This window comes from Apium graveolens, chromosome 5, assembly GCF_009905375.1.
Source record: "Apium graveolens cultivar Ventura chromosome 5, ASM990537v1, whole genome shotgun sequence".
In the NCBI taxonomy this organism is placed as follows: Eukaryota; Viridiplantae; Streptophyta; class Magnoliopsida; order Apiales; family Apiaceae; genus Apium; species Apium graveolens.
The window spans coordinates 126,798,058-126,806,417 of NC_133651.1; positions in this window are offsets into that span (position 1 = coordinate 126,798,058).

Consider the following 8,360-nt stretch of genomic DNA (forward strand, 5'->3'; position numbering starts at 1 on the left):
TAAAATATAATTTATAAATAATTACAATATTTCTATCAAAGTTCCTTAAAATTACGTACATTTCAGAAATATGAAAACACAAACTATTCAAAGAGTCTATGTTTTATAAAAATACAATTACGAATTTTGTAAGCTTTTACGTCCCGGTCGGGTCCCGATCTAGATTATTTTTATGAAAACAAAATACTTTCTAAATTTCAAATAAACCCCGAAACAAATAATAAATGTGCAAATGTACGCAAAACAAGTTCTAACACGTAACATGGAACAACATAATCTGGCACGCGTCCAAATTACGTATTATTTTATACAATTGCATTTTAAACGCGTATTAAATATCCGAAAAATATCATGATCCTTGCAGGAATGCAATTAATATTTAACACACGTTAAATCATGGCAATAAACATTTTAATATAATCAAACAGATAATATTTATTTTATATATCACAAAAATGTGTACAGAATTTTCCCGGATATTACATAGGATGTAATCTATTTTGTCTCTCACAATATGTTTAATGTGTTCTTGTTGACCATCCAGAGTCTTCTCTAGTGCTTTTCCAATATAATTGAAAGCTTTGAGTTGTGCTTTGTAGACCTCTATGATGGAATCATACACTTTCTGATGAGTAAGCACCTTGGCATTGCTACCTAGGATGGTGACATACTCCTCCCTGAACCTTGTCAAAGCCTCATCCATGTCAACACTCAAAGTCTTTGAGAGACACGAATAAACATTGCCATCATGTTGAGCTTCATCTACTATCTTCGCTTGTTGATCTTCAACGTCTTCCTTGTAAGATAGTAGAATAGCTTGGTAATCTTGATTTGTCATGTCAGATGTTAGCAACTGCTGAGCTATATGTGCAAGGCCTTCAATTTGATCCACAAACATATCTATTACTGAAGTTGGTTGAACTTGTGTATCTTGAAGCTAGTTTGCAAAGAGATGTGAAGGTGCTTGAGGTGATGGGAACACTTGTGACTGAAGTCACAGTTGGACTCACAGTGTGAACTGTGGCTGTGACAGTTTGTTGTTCACCTTGAGAGTGAACTTCTATTTGAATTGGAGGGGGTTTATCCATGTTACTTTCATGTACCATGGCCTCAAACCCTTGTTCTTCTTATAAAGAACTGGCATTTAAATGTGCTTAAGTGTTTACCTCCCTAGTGAGTGGCTCATTGTGATATTCCGTATTTTTCAAAATTATTATTTATTGGGTTTCGAGGCATAAAACGCAGCGAAAATAATAAATAAAACCGTAAAAACAGAATAAACTGAAACCCACCGCAGGATCCATGCGAAAAATAATATTCAATTCGTGGATGAGATGTTTACCTTAAAGAGCTTTACGATTATGGTTGTCAAATGGAGATCCTAACTTTAACCGAACACCACGTATCCCGCCTTAACGATCTACGCTGTAGAGGTATTCACATAAAAGCTGGTATGGAGGAGGCGTGTACTAGCACCAAGAACGGACCTGTTTTCCCCCCCTCTCTCTCATTTAGCTTCTAGTGTTTTATGTGTTTTTTATCTAATTAAAAACGTAACCGTAATTTTAGCCTTAAGGATGTTTATATAGAGAGGCCAAAAACAGTCCTAACCCTAATCCAAGTTAGAGTTTATTAAAATCTGAAATTATATTTATTTAATAATAAAGTTTAATTCAATTATTAAATAACAACTGAATTTCAGAGTTAATAATATACAAACCCAATAATTAAGTCCAACTTAATTAATAATAAATAATTCAAATTTTCTTTTTAATTCAAATCCGAATTTGAATTAAATATTCCTCCATACTTTCTTTGTGCGACCCTATAGGTTATTATTACGTTGGCAATAATTTATATATCTCATATTTAAATTATAAATAATGAGCGGCATCTTGTAATACATCATTGCTACCCAAGTAATAATAATTAAATCGGTGATCGATTAAACCTTTCGTGAATAACATATAAAGTAATATAATCCCTTTAACCAAATATTATAGATTAAACTCGAGGCTTGTTATGTGTCATCCTCTTCATGGTTTAATCCAGGTTTCCTTGATCAATGAGTAGACTATCATTTCAAATCAACATTTGAGCGCGGCCCCACGCATTTTATAGTCTAGCTCCCATAAGAGGCCAATAATATCTCTCCAATAATTAGGAGGGTTAAATCATTTCTAGATCATTCATATTTCTCACACGATTCTTAATATACCTGAAGTCCACTTTTATCATTACCCGGTCAAAGGCAACTTTTGATGTAATTAAACTATATTAATCATCATATAAAAATATAATGATTTCAAGTCGAAGGACCATTACATCATTATCACTGTGAGAATTACTTATGACACAACATACATGTGGAATCTCACATTGGGTCTATCCAGCGCCATGTATATTTACATCTGCTTGTGTTTTCGACTTTAGTATCACCATACCTATGATCAATGAGATGTGATCATCAGTCAACAAACACACTAGTCTTAATGTATTATTATTGTCCCTTAATAATAATACTCGAATAGGGATATTTGGGAGTATCGATACTATTCATATAATCTCATTTCTAAGTCACGTACTTAGAGATATATAATTCATATCATATTCCAAGGATATTTATTAATATAATTTATATCACAGTAAATTAAGACTTAATAAATTATTTAAAAGAATAATTGATAGAACATAAATATTAATAATCCAAATGTCATAAATAAAACATAATAGTGTTGTCTCTAGGGCACAAACATTAACAATCTCCCACTTGAAGTAGAGTCAATCACCCATGTATCTAATACCCATGGAACTAGTATGACCTTGGTGCTTCTGCTACGATAAAGCCTTAGTCAGTGGGTCTGCAACATTATCATCAGTATGCACTTTACATATATATATCTTCTCTCTCATTAATCTCTCGAAGAAGGTGATATCTTCTAAGTATATGATTTGCTCTGGAATGGGCCCTTGGTTCTTTAGCCTGCGCAATGGCTCCATTATTATCGCAATAGAGATCAACTGGATCTGCGATCGATGGAACCACACCAAGTCCCGTTATGAATTTCCGCATCCAAACAGCCTCTTTGGCTGCTTCACTAGCATCAATATACTCAGCTTCCATTATAGGACCAGCTACTGTCTCTTGTTTTGAACTCTTCCACCTTACAGCACCTCTATTAAGGCAAAACACAAAACCTGACTAAGATATTGAATCATCTCAGTCTGTCTGGAAGCTAGCATCAGTGTAACCCTTTACAACTAGCTTCTCATCTCCTCCATACACCAAAAATAAATCTTTAGTCCATTTTAAGTACTTAAGAATATTCTTGACAGTTGTCCAGTGACCCTCACCTGGATTAGACTGGTATCTCCTCATCATGCTCAAGGTATACAAAACATCAGGACGAGTACATATCATCGCATACATTATAGATCCAATTGCCGAAGCATATGGAACTTTGCTCATACGGCTCTTATCATCTAATGATTTAGGGCAGTTATCTTTTTAGATCACTATCCCATGAGACATTGGGACATATCCTCTTTTTGCCTCTTGCATCCCAAAATGATGCAATATCTTGTCAATGTGTGTACTCTGACTTAGGCCGATTAATCTCCTTGATCTATCTCTATAGATCTTGATCCCAAATATATAGGTAGCATAGCCTAGGTCCTACATCAAGAAACTATTTCCCAACCAAGTCTTAACAGCCTGTAGAGAAAGTATGCCATTCCCTATTAGTAATATGTCATCTACATATAGTACTAGGAATGCCACATGGCTCCCACTAACCTTCTTGTAAACACATGGTTCATCTTCATTTTGAATAAAGCCAAACTCTTTGGATGTTTCATCAAAATGACGATTCCATCTCCTTGAGGCTTGCTTCAATCCATAAATAGATCAAAGCAACTTACAAGCCATCTTAGCAAATTTTGGATCGATAAAACCTCAGGTTGTATCATGTAAACATCCTCTTCAAGGCTCCCATTTAAGAAAGCAGATTTGACATCCATTTGCCAAATCTCATAGTCATAGTAAGTAGCCATTGCTAGCAAAATCCTGATGGACTTGACCATAGTTACTGGTGAAAAAGTCTCATTATAGTCTATACCATGTAATTGTTTAAAACCTTTTGTCACACCCCCAACTTAACCATACATAATATACAATTTATTACAATAGTTAACAAAAGAAAGTAAATACAACCGAATCCAAGATCTTACAGTTTAGGGTTTGGAACAGCCCAACACTATTAACTATTACAACCTGATTTTTTTTATATCGAGTCCTCACACAAAGCTATCTCTTATTCTACCTAAGCTCGATCATACGCATCGACATCACAAGTCTTACGTGCTGTCTGCTTGAACCTAACCATAACTGCTAGCTGTAATATCAGGGTGAAAGCAAGTAGTGAGCCAAATGCTCAACAAGTGCTATACAATACATTTCATAACCAAAATGAAAGAATAACAATATGCAGGAAAACTACTAATAACAAGAGATAAACTTTTGGATGATGGCATCATTTATTTGTATCAAAACATTTCCAAAACCATTTCTTTATCAAAAACCGTTTTATGACGCTACAGATTACAGCCGGTGATCAGCCGCGAAGTAATCTCGAACCTCGCTGGGTTCTAGAACATTAGTGGGATCCCTAGGCAACTTTTAAGCCTACAATTTATGTGCGGAAAGGACTCGCGTCTCAGTCCAGATCCATTATTTAAGAAAATATTTTCCCCCTTTGGGACTGGAAATCAAATCTTAACCTTTTTATTTTTTTAAAAACTGATGCCAATTGCTAATTAACTACTTAAACAGTAAAATTTTTTAACAAAGTTTTAGACTAACTCCGAAGCACTGGGAAACAAGATTCACTAGACTATACTTTATCAAGAAAAATTGCAAGGTTTCCATTTACAAGGATTTTGATAGTGAGATTTAGCAAGGTTATCGGATAGTATGAAAGAACAAAATCAAACTAGGTCCAAGGTAATGGCTCCAGATTAGACATAGGTATTAAAGTATAAAGAAGGTGATCATTAATGGTTCCAAATAAGATTTAGGTATCAAAATATAGAGAAAGTGGGCATCACCTCAAGGTACAACAGAGTATCATGCTTTAGGGTAAGGAAAGGGTTGTCAAACAATTATGAGCAATCGTTAGGGAACAACTGACTTTTAGGTATCAAGACAAGGTTACTGGGTATAACTTGCACATGGTCCAACATCATAATTACTTTGGTATACTAGCATGATAGGACTTTAGATTTACTTGCATAGCAAACTTCAAGTAAAGTTAAACTACTCGAAATAAATACTTGAGGGTTCATGTCATTTTCATGTACTACGGATATAGATTCGAAACCACTTGGTTCATGTATATCAAGGTGAATTAAAATACTCACATCGTATATATGAACTAGTTATCACACACTTACAGTGTAAATGAAAGAGGCAGGTTGAATCACTTGCCTTGAGAAGGCTTGACTTGACTGGCAGGTAGGAGCAACTGGAAGCTTTACTCGACTTTTATGGCAAGTTTACCCTCGTCTCGAGATCCTACACAAATAATAATAATCTCATTATAATATATTCTCACCAACTCAACCTATTTGTAAACAGAAATTAAACATATTGGCACTTAAGCCTATATACGCACATATTTACAATCACCTTATAAGTATATTAGTACACATAGCCACATATGCTCACATACCACATTTAAGTACAAAATAATATAACACCCACTGTATTGCATCACTAGGCTCGGATGATCTCACTCCACTTACTTAAGTCACTTGGTCGCTATACTAGACAAATCCCCAAATTTTGACCTCCTAACACAAAGAGCCTTTACTAAACCATCCAACTCCTATTGACCATGACTTGGGCCTTTCATTATACTGACTATAAGATATCTTTCAGCCATGGTGGTTAACCAAATCTTCACTCATAAGTGCTCTAAAACTATGTGATAAGTAAATGTGCTCATTATAGTAAATTTCAGAATGACATCTATGGTTTCTTGGGTGCATTTGACACTCTTATACTTCAAGTTTACTCCAAAACTTCTACACTAAACTCTTCTGATCATAAGGCAACTCCTAAACTTGATGTGGCTCAAGGGCCTAGCTTGGGTCTGCCTAGGCCTAAGCTCAAAGTCCATGATTCCCCTGTTTTTCTGGGCAGAAAAGGTCCTGACTTGAACTAACTTGTGACAGATGATTCTAACCCAAATCCTATGATCTATGGCTGGAAAAACTCCTCTGACACTCCCTCTAACTAAGGCCCAACAGTGCCTAATGAGGGCCTACCTATGACATGGTCAAAACATCCTAATTCTAAGTTGCAACAAAACTGTCCCCTGCTGGACAGATTTTGTGTTTCCACTCGTGCACCTAACCAAACATCTTATAAATCTCTAACAAACACCTAAAACCTATTGTATACTCCTAGTGTTAGCTTCTGGTGGCTTGGGCCTCAAAGTTCACAACAATGACAAGGTCGAATCTCACTCTAAACCTCATGGTACCAAACTGATTTTCTGCAGAATCTAATGCTTTCCTTTTTATCATGATTCTTACTTGACAAACCAAACCAACAACAACCAAAACCCTAACCAAACTTCAACCAAGGTGATCTACTGAGCTAACTCCCTTACACTCAATATAGGCTTAGTGGAGATCATCCTTACCTAAGCTGCAACATAGAAAAACAAAAGTTAACACATTACACAAATTACAAGTCATCAAGTTTTCAAAAACAACAATTTATATCTTCTTCATATATATTCAAATTAACATCACATACCAAGGAGCACAAATCAAGATCAATATCTTAACCCTACTGAAATTAAATCTTACTAACAAAATCAATCCAAATGATCAAGAACTTTCGAAAATCAAGAGTTGATTTCTATGCATGCATGCCTTCGAATATTCAAGCCAAAACAACATGATTTCCAAAATAATTTTTTATCATAAAATCAACATGCAAGCATAACATAAACTATAACTAAATGATCACTTAGCATGCAAATGGTTTTATCAAGTTTTTACTATAAAATTCATGTTATCATCACAAAAACACACAAAATTGAAACAAGGCAACAAAACACCACTAAGAACCATTCATTCGGCTCCCTCAAGGTCATGGCTGAATGAAATGGAAGGGAAATGACCATTAAAATCAAGAGCCTCATTCTCATGACTTGGCATTTCACCATTCCTTGTAGTTCCCTCAATAATACAACCTTAAATCCATGAGAATCAAGATTGTATTTGAGTTCCAACTAAAACTATGCAATACGAGATCAAAACTTAAAATTTTTTACTCAAACTTCTTTGGATTATATATGATCAAGATATAGGAAGTAAAATTTACTTGAATGGAAGTTAGGTGCTTGAATGAAGAATGAAAAAAAGGGAGGGGGTAGGGCTTCGGCCAAAAAGCCGAGAGGAAGGAGCCGAGAGGGAGGGGAGAGAGGTGAGGTGAGGGTGGAGTGAATGAAATGATCCTCTCATTTTGTTCTTGGTTTTATGCTTTTTATTGACTAAAAGAAGTGAGTGGAAATGAGAATTTACAAGAGTAACCTTCCAACATAGTAAGGTCATTTTGCATGCAAGGTCAATGAGGTAATTTGGCTAACAAAATGTGAGTTAGTGGGGTTGGAAATATCTTCTTTGCCCTTTAGTTGAATGGAAGAGTATTTACATGCAAGGGTTTCCATGTAATTTGCTAATTACTAAGCAACTAATTTTCAAAGATTTATTTTTATAAAATTAAATAAAAGTTCAAAAATTATAAAAATTGTACCATAAAATAACTTGGATTTTTAGAAATTTTATGAGATCACTTTTGAAATTTGTGAGTGAAATAATTCTTAAAAGATAATTTTCCAAGGTATAGAATATTATTTATAAATAAAAAATAAGGGCAATTAATAAAACTCTTGCTTTGAAAAATTTATATACTACATAAAGCAATTTATAATGCAGCAAATTCCATTCACACAAACGTACAATCATTAAGTATATTTATAATTGGCTCTAATATTATACAGAGCTTGCAAATAATATTACACAAAATGTCGGTCGTAACATCTTCTCCTCCTTAAAGGCTTCTGTCCTCAGAATCTAAGAGAACAGATGAGGATACCGAGAACGCATATCAGACTCTAACTCTTAGGTTGATTCTTCGACCTTGGGGTTCCTCCAAAGTACATTTACTAACTTTACCGACTTATTTCTAAGACTTTTTACTTGCCAGTCGAGTATTTTGACAGGTTGCTCCACAAATGACAGGTCTTGCTGAATTTCTATAGGTTCATATTCTATCACATGGTTGG